This window comes from Macaca fascicularis, chromosome 1 (genome assembly GCF_037993035.2).
Source record: "Macaca fascicularis isolate 582-1 chromosome 1, T2T-MFA8v1.1".
Lineage (NCBI taxonomy): Eukaryota > Metazoa > Chordata > Mammalia > Primates > Cercopithecidae > Macaca > Macaca fascicularis.
Window position 1 is genome coordinate 2,550,883 of NC_088375.1, and position 19,133 is coordinate 2,570,015.

Consider the following 19,133-nt stretch of genomic DNA (forward strand, 5'->3'; position numbering starts at 1 on the left):
AATTCAGTACAGTTGATTACCACTTTCAAGAAGATAAGCCTCACCATTCGTAAGCACCAGAAGTTCCCTTTCCAAATAAGAACTAAGACTAGAGATAAGACAGAGCAGTAAGAAAGGAAGCTCTAATTTTGGAGTCATTCCCTTCTCAGTGCAAATATAGTTTTCTGATACTTGCCAGCTGTGTAATCTTAGTCAAATTAGTTCAACTTTATGAGCCTTTGTTTCTTTGCTGTAAGAGTAAAATGAGATAATCCATGGGAAACAGCTAAAGTCATCCATAAAGGTACATTAAGAACATCCTTGTAAACAGTCTCTAGATGTCAATCGCTAGCAATTTTGTTTTATTTACTCTGCTGAGGACTCTGTGTGATTTTTATTTTTATTTTTTTATTTGAGACAGAGTCTCACTCTGTCATCCAGGCTGGACTGCAGAGGGGCAATCTCGGCTCACTGCAACCTCTGCCTCCCAGGTTCTAGTGATTCTCCTGCCTCAGTCTCCCAAGTAGCTGGAATTACAGGCACTCATCATTTTTGCATTTTTAGTAGAGATGGGGTTTTACCGTGTCACCTGGGCTGGTCTTGAACTCCTGGGCTCAAGTGATCTGCCTGTTTTGGCCTCCCAAAGTGTTGGGATTACAGGTGTGAGCCACCAAGCCCAGCTATTGGCTATTTGTGAATCACGAATTTTCTAGTGATAACAAGATGCACGGCACTAAGAGTTCAATAGTCATGTTTGTTGTCATCCCTGAAATAGAATTGCTCCTTGGGAAGAAGAACTTATAATAAGCTAGTGAAGAGCACATATGCAGAACCTAATAGGCAACAAGGCAGAATGAATAAATACTGAACAGAAACAGGAAAGAGAAAAAGCGGACCAGGGATCTGCAAAGCCACAGGATGATAAATGCACATTCTCTGGTAACATCGATTCACTTCTAAAGGTGAGGATGGAAGAGAGATGCTAATTTTATGTTAACACAAACAGCTATTATAGAGCAGAATATACAAAATATATAATTCCAAAAAATATTTAAGCTCAGATAAATCACTTTATAGAAATGTTTAAGTGTATTGTGAGAAGTGACCATAATAACAGAGTATGAGAATAACAAGACACATTTATATATGTGCTTACTCTTTGCCACTCATATAGTAACAATTCCTCACAACAGTCCTATGAGGTAGTTATTATTAGCACTACCATTTTATAGCAAGCAAACTGAGGCACTAATAGGTAAAGCAACTCATCCAAAGTCAAACAGTCTTAGAATTAGGACTCAACCTAGGCAGACTGGCTCCAGATGCTGTGCTGCTTGCGGTGCACAGGGCAGATTCCATAAGCAAGATGGAATTTGAGCTGGGGGTTGAAGAGTTTGATAAGTTAGGAGGAGGAGGAGGAGGAGGAAGAGAAATTGTAATAATACTATTTAGCCTTAGAAGAGGCCAGTTTTTCTTTTTTTTTTTTGAAACGGACTCTCTCTCTGTCCCCAGGCTGGAGTGCAGTGGCACAATATCGGCTCACTGCAACCTCCGCCTCCTGGGTTCAAGCAATTCGGCCTCAGTCTCCCACTGGGCCCACAGGCACACGCCACCTCGCCCAGCTAACTTTTTGTATGTTTAGTAGAGACGGAATTTCACCGTGTTAGCCAGGATGGTCTTGATCTCCTGACCTCGTGATCTGCCCACCTCAGCCTTCCAAAGTGCTGGGATTACAGGCGTGAGCCACCGCACCCAGCCGAAGGCAATGGTTAATACAGAATCCATACTGAAACATTTTCAGAGACCCATTTTTTAAAGCACAATAATTTTAGAGCTTATTTTAAAACACTGTAACTTTTCTGGTATTTACTAGACACTGTCTTGAATTTGCTTATTTATTGCTTCAGAATTTTTCTCAAGTTATTTCATGCATATATATTATTTCCCATCTGGAATTCAAGTGCTTGAATGTTTGCAGCATGAGAATGTGCCCATTACTTCTTTTACAATCCTTACCAAAACACAGCCCAGGCATATAAACGGTGTTTAATTAATGTTTGTTCAATTGAACTACAATACTAAAGTCTCACACTACCTCTTACCCAAGGATACAGATTTAGAAAAAAAATGGTTATATCTCTAAAGATGATGTTTAAAATGTACTTAACAACAAAAAAAACCACAAGTATTATCTGGTAGGAAACAGAAGAGGGAAACTTGAGAACAGAGGATATTTTTGTCAGTGACAGAGTTCATATAGAGACAAGTCAGCAAAGTCCAAACAAGAAGCATGAATTAGTAAAAACACAAAGAAATGACAGGTGTGAGCCACCATGCACAGCCTGTTTTAGTTCTTTTCTAAAGTGGATATGAGATAAATGGAATTAGGCCAGGGTCAAATTTATTTTAACCTAGTCTTTCCACTTTTGTTTCTTCAACTACAATTTTATTTGAAAGGTTCACCTTCTCACAACTAGGTTTCTCCACTACAGAAAAACATGAAAGATAATTCTATGCCCATTAAAAAGGCAAAATGAAAATCTATGAATGAAATGGAATAAAACTGGTTCCTGTAAGAATTATGACCACCTTTACCAAAAATTTAAAAACTCATTGTTTTACTAATAGGATGTTCCTGGAATTTTAAAGGTAAAGTCTGAACAACAGTACAGTAACCTCAAATTCCAAGCGAAAGTGAAGACAAACTTTGGGTAACAGCCACAAAAAGGTAGTACTTTAATCCAAAGTTCAGTTCAAAAACAAACGCAGAGGATAGCAGAGGGTCTAGACAGAGAACTGGATAAGGAGGTGCCAGTAGGAAGACGCTGTAAAGGCAGTGGCGCTGTGGTGGGGAGGTGTGGAGGAGAGGTGAGAACAACAAAGTCATCACTGCAGAAAAACAGGGTTTGCTTGTACTGTTGAAATTTACTTCATGAGAAGTATCAGTTTCTGAAGATCATTTTTAATCACAAAAGCATTTTCACCTGAATAATTCCTTTAGTACAGGTTCTTTTCTTTACTGAAATGAAAGCTGCCCATCTTAGTAATCTTTAAAACAGTCTATTAATTTGGCAATGTCCCATCAAAAGCTAGAAAAGGCAGGGCAAGATGGTTCTAAAAACATAAAAACCTAATTCAATTTTTAAAACATTTTAAAGTAAAAACATGTTAGAACAAGACTTCCAAACGTTTCCACTCTGGTGCTTGCCTGAAGTTTGAAGGCCAAGTTTCCATGGATTCCTACAGGCAAAATTAATCTCCTTTATCTTTCACTGTGGATGTGGGTGGAGGGTAGGGGATGGTAGCCAGGGGAAGGGGTAATAGGATAAAAAGAATTAAGAAATATAATTTGTGGCTGGGTGCGGTGGCTCACGCCTGTAATCCCAGCACTTTGGAAGGCCGAGGTGGATGGATCACCTGAGGTCAGGAGTTAGAGACCAACCCGGCCAACATGGAAAAACCCCGTCTCTATAAAAATACAAAAATTAGCCGGGCGTGGTGGTGCATGCCTGCGGTTCCAGCTACTAAATGGGCTGAGGCAAGAGAATCACTTGAACCTGGGAGGCAGAGATTGCAGTGAGCCGAGATCACATCACTGCACTCCAGCCTGGGTGATAGAGTGAGGCTCCATCTCAAAAATAAAAAATAAAAAAAAGATGTAAAAACATAATTTTTATGTGCTTCTAACACAATTAAACCAAAACAAATTTACAAATTAGTACATGCAAAAAAATCAATAAAGTTAAAATAATAGTCATTTAACATAATGCTGCTCTGTAAAAATTAAAGTTTTGTTCACTAATGGAATACGGTATAAACTGTGACGGCACCAGTTCTTTCAAGTTCACACTCTTATTTATCATACACACATGAGGATCCAACTCTCCGACCATCGACTACCAAGAAATCTTTGTTTCTAAAACGTGATGTGATGTTGTCCCAAAGGCAAAATTTATTAATTTTACCCCCACAGTTGTAAACAGAAATACAACCCTGAGCATTGAAATCTCTTTTGTTTTTGAGATGGAGTCTTGCTCTTGTTGCCCAGGCTGGAGTGCAATGGTGCCATCTCGGCTCACTGCAAGTTCCACCTCCCGGGTTCAACCAATTCTCTTTCCATCAGATGTACAAGGTCGGGCTTGGATTTCTCTATCTCCAGGTGTGAAGTGGTATATTTCACTGTGTTTGATTTGTATTTCCCTGACGGCTAATGATGCTGGGCATCTTTTCATGTGTTTTTGGCCATTTGTGTATCTTCTGTGGCAAAATGTCTATGCACAACCTACTGAGTTGTAAGTTGCAGATTTTTAAACTCAGGAAAACGACTTTTTAAAAAAACAGTGGACATATGCTAATATGGTTTAAAAGTAAAATTAATATAAATATTGAGGGCTGTGTTAGTGTAGAAACTTTCCCACACTCCTTTACTCACCCACTTCTGGGAAGGTAGAATTATTTCTCTTATTGGCAAATTTGGTAATGCCTAAGCTTTACTGGCTCGGCCACCTTCTTTCTCCCTAGAGGGAGTCTGTCAGCAGAGGCGATACTACTTTGCCATGCCGTGTTAGCTGGCCAGCCTTCTGTGAAGACATAGAGGAAATGAAAGTGAATCACGATAAGAAAGATTAGATAGATGAAAAAGAAGAAGTGGGATGTAACGGTATTTCAGATACAAAGACAAGAAATTTTTACAGGATCCCAGCACTTTGGGAGGCCGAGACGGGCGGATCACGAGGTCAGGAGATCAAGACCATCCTGGCTAACATGGTGAAACCCCGTCTCTACTAAAAAAATACAAAAAAAAAAACTAGCCGGGCGAGGTGGCGGTCGCCTGTAGTCCCAGCTACTCGGGAAGCTGAGGCAGGAGAATGGCGTAAACCCGGGAGGCGGAGCTTGCAGTGAGCTGAGATCCGGCCACTGCACTCCAGCCCGGATGACAGAGCGAGACTCCGTCTCAAAAAAAAAAAAAAAAAAAAGAAATTTTTACAGGAAACTGAGGCCACCGGTTTGGCTGGATGGGGAAGGTGGAGCCTACTGGACCTGCCTCTAGACTCATGGTGCCCTTAATCCAGTTCAAGTCCTTGTGGAGAACTATGAGGGTCACGACACCCAACACAGTCCCAACTCTTAAGTATCTCCAGTATCTCAGCAAACCAGCTCTCTAACTTTATCCTCTACTAGTCTTCTATAAATCTCCTTCTCTAACTAAAATGGGCAATTCATTTGCCTCTCAAACAAGGATTTTAAAAAATGAGAACATGAGCCAGGCACAGTGGCTCATACCTGTAATACCTGCACTTTGGGGGCTGAAGTGGCAGGATCACTTGAGCCCAGGAGTTTGAGACCAGCCTGAGTAACAAGGTGAGACCCTGTGTCTACAAAAAAATAAAAAATTAACCAGACGTTCGTGGCACATGCATGTGGTCCAGCTACTTGTGAGGCTGAAGTAAGAGGATCACTTGAGCCCAAGAGGTCGAGGCTGCAGTGAGCAGTGGTCTCTACACCCCAGCGAGGGCAACAGAGCAGGGCCATGTCTCAAAAAAAAAAAAAAAAAAAAAATTAGCTGGGTGTGGTGGCCTATACCTATAGTCCCAGCTACTCTGGAAGATGAGGCTAGAGGATTGCTTAAGCCCAGGAGTTTGAGGCTACAATGACCTATGATCACATCACTATACTCTAGTCTATATAACAAAGCAAGACCCTAATTCTACAATAAATGAATAAATAAATGAGAATATGTAATACTGGTGAGGGTTCGATTAAATATTCACAGTCTCATGCTGCTCAAGAGGAATGTAAACTGCCATAACTTATCAGAAAATGATTTCACAATATGTAGTAAGATTAAAGCAATTAAGTCCTTTTATTATTGTGGGATTTATGCTAAAAATTTTTTCAGTAGCCATAAAAAGGAAAAAAGAGGAGATCCTCTGTGCACAAAGATGAACACAGGGGCAATATTTTACAGGCTTATTTCAAGGACTGCTCTACATGTCCTATACACATTATGTCAGTTAATCCTCATTAACTCTTAGGAAGTATTATTTCCCACATTTATAAACGTGAAAACTAAGCGGAAAGGAAGCTAAATAGCTTATCCAAGGTGATATAGTTTATATATTTGTCCCCACCCAAATCTCATATGGAATTGTAATCCTCAGTATTGGAGGTGGGGCCTGGTGGCAGGTGACTGGACCGTGGGGGTGGATTTCTCATGAATGGTTTAGCACCATCTCTTTGGCTGCTGTCCTCGCGACAGCGAGTGAGTTCTCGTGATAGTGAGTGAGTTCTCGTGAGACCTGATTGTTGATTGGACCGTAGGGGTGGATTTCTGATGAATGGTTTAGCACCATCTCTTTGGCTGTTGTCCTCATGATAGTGAGTTCTCCTGAGACCTGACTGTTTAAACGTGTGTAGCACATCCTGCTTGCGCTTGCTCCTGCTCTTGCCATGTGATGTGCCCGCTCTCATTTCACCCTCCACCATGAGTAAAAGCTCCCTAAGGCCTCCCCGGAAGCTGAGTGATGTCATGCCCATACAGCCTGCAGGAGTGTGAGCCAAATAAACCTCTTTCCTTTAAAATTGCCCAGTCTCAGGTATTTCTTTATTATTAAATAGCAACACGAGAATACATAAGACTACTGTGGCAGTGAGGAAAAAACTGAAAACAAATGTTCAATAATAGGGAAATGTTTATCCTGTTACAAAACCACAAAAAATATACATTATGTGTCCATAATGAGAGAAGAAGAATCTAAAACAAATTGTAAATATGACCTCAACTATGTAAAAACACACACTCCAAAGAGACTGAAAATAAATATACCAAAATGTTAACACTTTTTCCTCTTAGTTGATGGGAATTCAACTATGTGCTACACACGTTTAAACAATCAGGTCTTACGAGTTTTTATTTTTGTACTTTTCTGTATTTTGCACATTTAAATGTAAGATTTTAAACTCAAACATGTTTTTTAAATCATTGAACCAAGGACATAAAAGTTTATTTTTAATCACTAAGAATGTTATGCACATCATTTAAATATTAATATTATTCCCCTCTTTAGAAAGAAAATAACCCAAATAAATACAAAGTAATAACAAAAGTTTAGCAAATTAAAAACAAAACACCCCATTTACTAAGTGCTGTCTGTGTGCCACACACTGTGGAAAGTCACTTTGACATGTGTTATGTAATAAATGTGTGGGTTTTTTTCTTTTAGAAAGTGTATTTATCAACCGTTTCAGTAGATATCCACTGCTTAGGACCTTATTTTAGAGTACCACCGAGACTCTTGCTGTAATTGCCAATAACTTACAGAAACAGGAATTCCTACAAAACCAGTTTTCCAGGGCACAAAGTGGAGACCTCTATAGTGGAACTGTATAGATCTCAAAAAGCAACTCATCCAAACTGTTTCACAACTTTTCACAATAGGTTTACTGAACCCTAAGTCAAAAGAGGTGACATTTAAAATTCTAGTAAAATGAAGAAATAAAATTCTATACAATATATACCAAATGAATTATAAATTATACTAACCAAAAGACTTTTCATGTATATTTCCTGTTTCTTTCTTAAAAAAATTAAATCTATATAAAGTCATTCATGACATTAGTCATTAAGCTAACAGGAAAGTTGGGTTTCAACAGTCATTCAAAATCTACCATATTTCAAAATTATACACTAACATGACATATTTTCTTGCATATGTATATCATAGTGTATAGGTTAAATGGATTATCAATAAATTAAAATTAATTTATCAATTTGAGTAGGATAAAGAACATAAAATCTATATGGCAAACACAATTTTAAAAATTACAAAACCTAAGCCAGGAGTTCACTAGCTTATTTCTTCTCTTCTTATGAACACAAAGCAAAAACTCATTAATTCTATCATTTCAGAGGTTATAAAATTTCAAAGAGTTTAGGCTGATGTTTACTTTTAATTAAGGCTTTCATTTTCTCACATATCCCTTTCAATCCATCCTGCATATCAGAGGCAGATTAATCTTCAGAAAATACTATCTTTCTGTTTTGCATAATAAAAGCAATGACCTCACATACTTGTGGAATGAATAATTTTTTGTGTCTCAAAAATCTATAATAATATCCTATGGTCTGGTCATTTAGCCAACGTTACTCCAGTCTTATGTTGTTACTGAATATCAAAATAAACAGAACAAATCTGTTCAATTCAGATGAGTCTCAACAACATCCCACTATCCATATCCTTTTATCTGGCTCTAAACTCCTATTCCTTGATTACTCTCAAGCCCTCACCCCAGCTGTTCAACCACAAGAGTGCCGAACTCCTGCCAATGTTTTGGTCACGTTAGTCAGCCCCATCCTGGCACGACTTCCTTTCCTATCTAGGATCGAATCCACGTATCATCTCTTGCTACTCCTTAGTCTTCTTACACTTCTACTGCACTCACCCTATAAACCACCAGCCCTGATCAATCTAACTACGTTTTCTGCTCCTATCGTCAATCTGCAATCTATTGCTAAAGAGCATCACAACTACACAAATGAATAACTCTCTCAAAGCAGTACCCATGAAACCTCAGCTGGAACCTTAATGCTGGACAGACGACCTTCCTCCAGAGCTATTCTCAGCCTTCATCACCAGTCTCCAGTCCCCTGCCTACCCATTCCTGGCTCAACAGAGTCTCAGCTGGAAAAGTAAATAGAAGCTCCACCTCCATCTCAGTAGAAGAATGCTTCTATCCACTCTTCAAGGATAATTTTTCTACCTGTACCCAGTTTCTCACCCACTCCTTATTCATCAGGGAACATGTCTGTACAATCAAGCTCTCTATGGACCCATTCTTATCATCACAAAACAGCAGTTGCCTTTACCCTAATCCCAGGTCTGTGAATAAGTCTTTGGACTTGCAGCAAAAACTCAACCACAATAATTATTCACTTTTCTAGAAAATGCACAGAGAACAAATGATTTAAAAAAAAAATACCCCACAAGTTACTAGAAAAATATAAAGAGTAATTCCTAAAGGTATAAAAGATACAAGGCAAAAAATACTTGAGGAGCCAGACGCGGTGGCTCACACCTGTAATCCCAGCACTTTGGGAGGCCGAGCCAGGGGGATCACTTGAGGTCAGGAGTTCAAGACCAGACTGGCCAACATGCTGAAACCCCATCTCTACTGAAAGCACAAAAATTAGCCAGGCTTGGTGGCGGGCACCTGTAATCCCAGCTACTTGGGAGGCTGAGGTGAGAATCACTTGAACCCAGGAGGCGGAGGCTGCAGTGAGCCAAGATCATGCCATTGCACTCCAGCCTGGGCAACAGAGCAAGACTCCATCTCAAAAATAAATAAATAGATAGATAAATAAATAAAATACTTGAGGAAGATTTGTTCAGATTTGTTCTTTGACTCACCATGACTTTCTTCATAATCTGGTTTTTTTTTTTTGAGATGGAGTCTCCCTCCGTTACCCAGGCTCGAGTGCAGTGGCGCGATCTCGGCTCACTGCAAGCTCCACCTCCCAGGTTCACACCATTCTCCTGCCTCAGCCTCCCAAGTAGCTGGGACCACAGGCGCCCACCACCATGCCCGGCTAATTTTTTTGTATTTTTAGTAGAGACAGGGTTTCACCATGTTAGCCAGGATGGTCTCAGTCTCCTGACCTCGTGATCCGCCCGCCTCGGCCTCCCAAAGTGCTGGGATTACAGGCGTGAGCCACCGGGTCTGGCCCATAATCTATTAAATTATTTTTGTTTTAAATAAAATACTACTAAAAATGATGCTTTTACATAGGAATCCTTATAAAACCATAGCTGCTTATAAGATAAATTTAGGAAAGACATACAATAACCAACTAAGTCAAATTGATGCTGTGGCTCTTGTCCTTTTATTGAGTAACATACTCCTTGAAAAACCTGATGAAACCTGAGAATTCCCTCTGAAAAATACACGTATTGTGCTTTGGGAGGCCAAGGCAGGAGGATCGCTCCTGGAGGAAGCCATGAGTTCTAGACCAGCTGGGGCAACACAGGGAGGACCTATCTCTACAAAAAGCTTTAAAAAAAAAAAGTTAGCTGGGCATGGTGGTGCACACCTGCAGTCCCAGCTACTAGGGAGGTTGAAGTGAGAGGACTGCTTGAGTCCAGGAGTGTGAGGCTGCACGGAGCTACAATCATGCCACTGGATGGCAACCTGGGCGATAGTGCAACACACTGTCTCTAAAAAAAATTTTTTTAAAGGAAAAGAAAAAACACTAATTTTTGAATAACCATGTCTTCCTCAAGTTAAAATTTACAACCTTTTAAAAAAATATTTGGAGCATCATTACTTTGTAATCAAGAAGGAAAAAAGAGGCAAAGAATAAGATTTGCACTTCTATCCCCTGCCACTTTCAAGTTTCTAATAAAATATGACCTATTCTGACCTGTCAGCTTTCCATGGAAAAAACTAAAAGGTGAGGGAAGGCAGAATAATCTATAGAGACATTCTGGACCCAGTTTTTCACTTACACTGAAGAGTTGGAGGAAAATGGAAACTCTCCAGCAAAGGCTATACAAAGTACATGGTTTTACACAAAGCATTACACAAGTACATGGAAACTTCAGTTACAAAACAGATATTCTTAGAATATGTTTCCTCAGCCTAGATACGTGTTCCTGGAGCAGAATTTCTGCTCATAAGGTTTTTGCACTCACAGCTATACTCTTTGAGGCATCAGGGAAGGCAAGCCAAGGACACATAGGTTAAAGCTCTGTTGGCATCTGAAACTGGGCAATCCCTAGGTTTTCCCCAGCTATACAGTGAGAAAGGAAGGATAAAAAGCCCATAGGCATCAGAATGCATGAAACTATAACCAACCAAGAGGTCACCTGATATAATAAAAACTAACTTCTTGAATTAAATACTATTTTACTTTAGGTTATTTTGAAATACATCTTTCTCTGGCTAGAGAAAAGATGAGCTTTGGTGAATATATGATCTATTATACTAATTTTAAAACAAGAGTTCCGTGGGGGATAGCATTAGGAGATATACTTAATGTAAATGACGAGTTAACGGGTCCTGCACACCAACATGGCACATGTATACATATGTAACAAACCTGCACGTTGTGCACATGTACCCTAGAACTTAAAGTATAATAAAAAAAAAAAAAAGAGAGAGTTCAAATGTAATACTTTTTTTTTTTTTTTTTTGAGACGGAGTCTCGCTCTGTCGCCCAGGCTGGAGTGCAGTGGCCGGATCTCAGCTCACTGCAAGCTCCGCCTCCCGGGTTCACGCCATTCTCCTGCCTCAGCCTCCCGAGTAGCTGGGACTACAGGCGCCCGCCACCTCGCCCAGCTACTTTTTTTGTACTTTTTAATAGAGACGGGGTTTCACCGTGTTCGCCAGGATGGTCTCGATCTCCTGACCTCGTGATCCGCCCGTCTCGGCCTCCCAAAGTGCTGGGATTACAGGCTTGAGCCACCGCGCCCGGCCTCAAATGTAATACTAATAAGACAGACTATCTTCTCTCTTCCGAGTCACGAAACATATATTACATTATTAAAATACGGAAGACAAAGGGCATTACTTCTAATTTTGGCTCTTTACAGTGCTTATCCAATGCTACAGATATAACTCTAACTGGCATGGCAAAGAACAACAAAATTAGAAAAATACTTGTAGCAAAAATAATCTAGAGATTACTGTGTAAATTATTTAAAATAAAGCCTGATGGCTGAATTTGAATTAAGATGCCACAAATGGGTATCAATAATGACTTTTCCAGGAAACTAAATTTCACAATAATTATAACCAGTATAATTTGCACAAATGTCCACCCCTCTTTTCATCTGAGTTGACTCTGAGGGAGGAAATCATGTTGGTTACATGAATTCTTAAAAGACACAATCTAAGTAAACTTTTTCATGCTTCACAAGTGGAAAAAAAAAATCTAAAATGTTCTTCGTTGCTTCATGAGGTAAAAACAATTAACTCAGGCCTGGCGCGGTGACTCACACCTGTAATCCCAGCACTTTGAGAGGCTGAAGTAGGCAGTCTGCTTGAGCTCAGGAGTTCAAGACCACCTTGGGCAACATGGCGAAACCCTGCTTCTATTTTTCTAAAAAATTAATAATTAGAAAAACCACATACCTGACACAAAACTAAATAACTCCCCTATTTATTATTCAACAAATAAAATACATTTTTGGCTGGGAGTGGTGGCTCATGTCTATAATCCCAGTACCTTGGGAGGCCAAGGCAGGAGGATCACTTGAGCTGAGGAGTTCAGGACTAGCCTGGGCAAAATAGTGAGATCTCATCTCTATTTAAATAATAAACCACACAAATTTTCACAAAAATAAATCCTCATTGAAAAATCTTAGGTAATGTTTTTCAGTTCATCTAAAAATTATTTTTAAGATTCAGTTGTATACTAACAGCTGCAAAAGAGAAAAATAATGAACAAAGACAATGCTTACAAAAAATCAAAATAGGCCGGGCGCGGTGGCTCAAGCCTGTAATCCCAGCACTTTGGGAGGCCGAGACGGGCGGATCACGAGGTCAGGAGATCGAGACCATCCTGGCGAACACGGTGAAACCCCGTCTCTACTAAAAAATACAAAAAACTAGCCGGGCGAGGTGGCGGGCGCCTGTAGTCCCAGCTACTCGGGAGGCTGAGACAGGAGAATGGCGTAAACCCGGGAGGCGGAGCTTGCAGTGAGCCGAGATCGCAGCCACTGCACTCCAGCCTGGGTGACAGAGCCAGACTCCGTCTCAAAAAAAAAAAAAAAAAAAAAAAAAAAAAAATCAAAATATAAGCAGTATGTTACCCAATACTCAAGGACAGCAGCATTTGATCTTATAAAATTCCCAAATTTTTTAATAACTTATTTCAAACTCTGTAACATAAAAAGTACTTTATTTAATTCATGTATTTGTGCATTTTTGAGACAGGGTCTTACTCTGTCACCCAGGCTGGAGTGCAGAGCACAGTGGTGCAGTCATGCTTCACTGCGGCCTTGGCCTCCTGAGCTTAGGTGATCCTCCCACCTCAGCCTCCAGAGTAGCCAGGACTACAGGCGCGAGTCCCAGGCATGGCTGAGACTGGCCAAAAAGTCTTTTTAAAGGTTACTTTACCTTCATTCAAATTAGAAAACCACAGTTACCTAATTCACTGAGTTTTCAAAATGCAGCTAAGATAGAAAAAAATATGTAATTATTTAATCAGGCAGTGGCTCTCCAGGAAAAAAACAGGGCAACTATTCTCATAAGAAAATTTAATATGTATGCCAATTGCAAAATAATGTTAACTTCTATAATTGCCTAGATACTGTCAATTTAAATATCAAATGCCCAAATGTCGATGAAGGGTGACTAACCAGACAGTGTGGCACATGCCTGTAGTCCCGGCTCAGGAAGCTACAGCAGGAGGATCACTTGAGCCCAGGAGTTTAAGGCTAATCTGGGCAACATAGTGAGACCTCATCTCTAAAATAAGTAAATAAATGTGACAAAATTTACCATTTACTGTTTCAGAATTTTTCTCTGTCTAAAAGGAATTTTAGTTTGAGATTTGACAAAATACTGACAAGATACTGATTTGTCAGTATTTTGATAGGCACAAACTGTCTTTCCTTTCCACATGGCTAATGATGATGAAAAACAGGAAGTCCTAAGAGATGGAAGGGTGGAGGGTATATGGCAAAAAGTTTCCATCTCCAAAATGTTAAAGAGCAGGATCTCAAAACTAAGATAAAAACTAGATAGCCGTTTATCTAGTCTTAGATAAATTTTAAATAAAATTTAAAAGAAAACATTATTATTTTCTTATAGAACATCCACACATCGCTCACAAAACAAGCAACATCCAATAACTATACCGCTTCCCCAATTCTGTCTTTGATCCTCTAACACTTCCCACAGTCCCTACATTGTGCCAGGTCTATCATGACTATATTTGACAGAGGGAGTTTGTTCACTCATGCCTTTAATCCCAGCACTTTGGGAGGCCGAGATGGGTGGATCACTTGAGGTCAGGAGTTTGAAACCAGCCTGGCCAACATGGCGAAACTCTGCCTCTACTAAAAATACAAAAAATTAGCTGGGTGTGGTGGCACACGCCTGTAATCCCAGCTACTCGGGAGGCTGAGGCAGGAGAATCACTTGAACCCCGGAGCTGGAGGTTGCAGTGAGTCGAGATCTCGCACCACTGCACTCCAGCCTAGGCGATGGAGCAAGACGCTGTCTCAAAAAGGATAAAAACAATTTAAGAAATCTCAAGCTATTATAAGACTTCAGAATTCTGCTAATGATGTGTTCTTTAAAGAATATTACAAATAATTATTTCAAATGCTTAAAAAACAAAATTATTCCCTGAAAGGATATATAATTTCCCCCATGAGAATGACTGCTACATAAAGGAAAGCCTGTATTCACGTGAATCTGGAAGGCCCTAAACTGGAAAGGTTACATAATAGTATCAAGACACACATATATTAAGTTACAATTTCTCAATAAGCATATAATGCTTTTAAAGCCCATTTAAACCTTATCAGGGTTTTTTAAAAACTGAAGATTACTGCACTACCAATTACTCTTCCTAAAATAACTACAATAAATTTGCTAAGACTCACTTGTAGAAACCAAGCAATGTATTTTCTCTTTTATCCAACTAAAAGGGTGCCAATAAACGGCTATCTAGTTTTAAATTTAAAAGAAAACATTATTATTTTCTTATAGAACATCCACACATCGCTCACAAAACAAGCAACATCCAATAACTACACCCCTTCCCCAATTCTGTCTTTGATCCTCTAACACTCCCCACAGTCCCTACATTGTGCCAGGTCTATCATGACTATATTTGACAGAGGGAGTTTGTTCACTGACCAGGTAATTTAAAATTTCTTTATACCATAAAGGTTGAGAAGAGGGCATGTTTCCTGTATTAAACTACACGGAATATTAATTAGGCCTTCAGGCTAATTTTGCTATTGATGTGGACGTAACACACTGCAGCTAAAGTAGTATTTAGGGAAGTTTATCAGAGCACAGAGGTCAAGACAGGAACAACGATGGGTCTGACGATCCCCTTGGAGGTTAACTGGCTTTAGAGCTACCTTTGTTACAGCAGCTCTGAACCAGAGACGGTTCTATGTAAATCACCACCCTTGTTGCAAAAACAACTTAAGGCATGTATGGAGACAGTATGTCAGTTGCTTTATACAAAAACTGCCATCTTTTCTTTTAAATTTCCCTAAACCACCATAAGCAAGTTAATCTTTTACTTTACTCAGGCTCCCAGCATTCTACAGCCATAAAACTTACTCTCTTCCTTTCTAAATTTTGCTCAAAGATTTGATCTTTCCCTTGATAAGAAACACCAGGATAAAAAGAAGCACATTTATAAAACTCTTAGCCTTACCTGAAACTGATTCAGAAAATAACTCTGCAACAACAGGTACTCTATCTGTTCACAATAAAGTTCTATCTTCTTGTAGGTCCTCAAGTTCTCCCTACAATTTAGTAGACAGAAACTCACACTGTGCCTCACACACTGTTGACGTGTAGATGTAAATAACTAATAACAATGACACGCCAGGAAATGACTGAACACTATTCATCTTATGAGCCTCACGAAACAAGCATGGGGCTCAGCGTTAACACAGTCAACGCTAAGAGAAAGAGGCTGGGCATGGTGGATACGCCTGTAATCTCCACACTTTGGGAGGTTGAGGTGGAAGGATCATTTGAGCCCAGGAGTTTAGGGCTCAGGGACTGCCACTGCACTCCAGTCTGAGCAACAGAGTGAGAATCGGTCTCAAAACAAACAAAACAAAACAAAACAAAACAAAACAAAAACACTAAGAGGAAGAGACTTAGAACTCTCTTCCTGCATAGAAACTTCTCAAATTGAATACCACAGCACTTCTGGAAGAGGAGTTTTTAATTTACCCCACAGTATCAGACTCTCCGTGTAGGAAGACAGCTTAAAAATCACGTGAGGATCTATCATATGTGCTGCTCAGAAACGTAACATTCAGTATGAAATAATGTAAAATAGCTCATTAACTTTTAAAATTGATTTCATGCTAAAATAGCATACATAAGATTAAACAAAATATACTACTAAAATTTTACCGTTTCTTTTTATTTTCTTAATATCACTACTAGAAAATTTCAAATTACTTATACGGCTTGCATTGTATTTCTATGGAACACTGCTGCTACAGACCTACAACCTCAATTCTGACAGCAAGCAAGGACTATCGCTTGGCATTTCCCAATTACGGCTGTCATTTAAAAGCCAAAAGAGGCTGGGTGTGATGGCTCATGCCTGTAATGCCAGTGCTTTGGGAGGCTGAGGTTCGGGACGATTGCTTGAGGCCAGGAATTTGAGACTAGCCTGGGCAACATAGCGAAACTCCACCTTTACAAATAAATAAATATATTTAAATGTAAAGAGCAGGAACAAAAGTATTTTCTCTTTGCTACCAACTTAATTGAGAGAACAAGATAATTTTGGAGATAAAAAAAATCATCAGCAGAATCACTTTGTCTTGGCACCATTTTAAAGGTGTGGTGGCTCATGCCTGTAATCCCAGCACTTTGGGAGGCCGAGGTCGGGGGATCACCTGAGGTCAGTAGTTCAAGGCCAGCCTGGCCAACATGGTGAAACCCCGTCTCTACTAAAAACTCAAAAATTAGCTGGGCATAGTGGCAGGTGCCTGTAATCCCAGCTACTCGGGAGGCTGAAGCCGGAGAAACTGCTTGAACCTGAAAGGTGGAGGTTATATAGTGAGCCGAGATTGCACCACTACACTCCAGCCTGGGCGACAGAGTAGACTCCATCTCAAAAAAAAAAAAAAAAAAAAAAAAATTACTTCAAAAAGGTACAAACAGCATGGGATAGAAAACCACACTTCTTAAGAAAAAAGATGGTAAATACTGCACACCAATTGAGTTATTCTAATAAAGTATGTCTAAATCCTGATCGTAAAGTTCATCTTTAAGGTGAAATCAACATTCTCAGCACCTGAGACCTCAGAAAAAAATAAGATGTACAAAAATCTGTCTTTTTATTATTTAAGTACCTTCAATTACAAACAAATGAACCATCAACACTGTAAAAAGGAAATATTACAATGTAATTCTCCTTCCCAAAACCAAAAGAATATAACACCCAAAAGCAAAATTAAAAATGACATCAGTTTTTCTAGGACTCAGTAGGCCAACTTTGGTTCACAAACATTATGAAATAAGACAGTGCATTTTAACATACGGTTTTTTTAAAAAACCACAATGTGTTTATTTTTCTTTTTCTCTTTTTTTTCTTTCTTTTTTTTTTTTTTAAAGAGACAGAGTCTATGTTGCCCAGTCTGGCTTCGAACTCCCGGCTGCAAGTGATCTTCCCACCTTGGCCTCCCAAAATGCTGGGACTACAGGCATGAACTACCATACCCAGCCATAATTTTTTTTAAAAGTATATTTAAAAAGTAAGAAATTCAACGACACATTTCCATGAGTGAACCATAGAGACATAACTCTATTTCATCTGATTTAAAAATATCTAGGACTCCAGGTCCTGGAGGGGGAAAAAAAAGTGTATTTCTGAATCTGTGAAAATGTTTTTTAAGGGGAGAGGGGGAGGCAGCTCAGTAATAGGGACAGGTTCAGGGGATGCAAAGTCATTTCTAGAAAATTGTCAGTGAGAAAACTATACGAAAAAAGAATGTAAGGAAATTAAGACCAATGAGTGAGTCCCCAGAGTCTGTTCAACAGTTGATGAGATATTTTCTACGATGTCCTAACGAATTTATAATCCACAAAAGGTCATACTTGGTTGTCAATTCCTTATCCGTTTGAGCTTCATGAGTATAATCTTCAGACTATTTGCTAGGTGATACATTCCTTAGGAACCTTTTCCTTGTGCAGTTAAATGCCAAACTCAATTACGCTCTCAGTAGAGTAAGCAGAAAGGATTGTACGTATTTTGAGACACGGAGTTGATTGGCTGCCGTTTCTTGCCTTGGTGGTAAGGATAATGGGTAAAAGCTCTTTCTAAGTTTGATCCTGAAACACCGAAAACACTCTCAAAGAACCGTGTCTTCTAACATTGCCCAATAGGTTTAAAAAAAAAAAAAAAAAAAAAAGACTGCCAAAATTTCCATTACAGCATGCTATTTTTAGTCTTCAAAATTGGGTCTTTTAAATCGCATTCCACAGTAGGATGTGTTTGACTAAGTTTACATAAGGAATAAAATAAGCATCCTAAAGTGTTAATCTTGTTAAGCTGAGAAAGGAACTGTAAGCTTTTAATTCTTCATTTTTAATCTTAAGTCTTTCAAACACACAAACTGAAAAAACTAAGGAAAATGTTGGCCCAGAGAGAGGAAAGGAAGGGAGACACCAGGCGGTTCTCGACAACCAAAGTGGTGGTGATGGGGGGACCAGGTGTGGGGAGGGAATGAAAACCATCCACCAGGGTGGGGAGAGCGGGCTGTGGGCCACGGAACAGACAGGAATGGAGACCGTGGAAGCCGCAGGCTCCTCCAGGAGCCGGGCGAGGAACGACTTCTGGCGCTAGTCCCCCAGGGAGAGAGAAATTGGCGCGACGCGCAGCAATAGGAGACCCACAGCAGCTGAGAAAGGAGAGGAAAACAGGCGACCTGAGAGGCGGAGGAGGTGAGGGGACCGGGCTACACCTCACCGGGAGGGCAGAGGCAGCGCGGCTGGAGGAGGACAGCGCAGGGGGAGCAGCGAGGGGCTTCCGAAAGCCTTTCCATCCCGGCCAGGAGCCGGCGGGTGCCCCTGCATCCCGCTCCTCCTCTCCTCACCTGGGAATCGGAGGCGCAAGGAGGGCTACCGCTGGGAGCCGGGTCTGTTTCCAGCCCCACTCGGCGACATGGCGGCCGACGTGCTGTCACGGAGCTTGCTCGGGTCTCCCGTGGCTCCGGTGGAGGAGACACCTCTCGCCTTTCCGCCCCGCCTCCCTCTGCGCACCCCTCGCGGCTGGCCGGCTGGAGGCTGGCCGCCCGCGACCGCGGAGCATAGAGCACTGGCGGCTAGAGAGGAAGCGCAGAGCGCGGACAACCATAGAGTGTGAGTCCGGACACCAACCGGATGGTCTGTCGCTCTCCTCAACGGTCCACTCACAATCCTTGGGCGGCTGAGCC

At 40.4% G+C, this 19,133-nt stretch overlaps 1 protein-coding gene across 25 annotated transcripts in view; it reads right to left on the bottom strand.

Annotated features, from left to right (window-relative positions):
• Nucleotides 1-19,017, bottom strand: part of CNST (consortin, connexin sorting protein) — a 117,295-nt gene extending 98,278 nt beyond the window's left edge. For 10 of the 25 annotated variants that reach the window (XR_012431291.1, XR_012431070.1, XM_074032294.1 and 7 more), the window contains exon 1: nt 18,795-19,017. The gene's annotated coding sequence lies outside the window, so the exon portion shown is untranslated. Of the gene's footprint in view, nt 1-4,411; nt 4,560-15,382; nt 15,474-18,667 lie in introns of all 25 variants that reach the window. The other 15 variants (XR_012431079.1, XM_074032371.1, XM_074032189.1 and 12 more) reach the window with 5 other exon arrangements.
• Nucleotides 19,018-19,133: the final 116 nt, after the last annotated feature.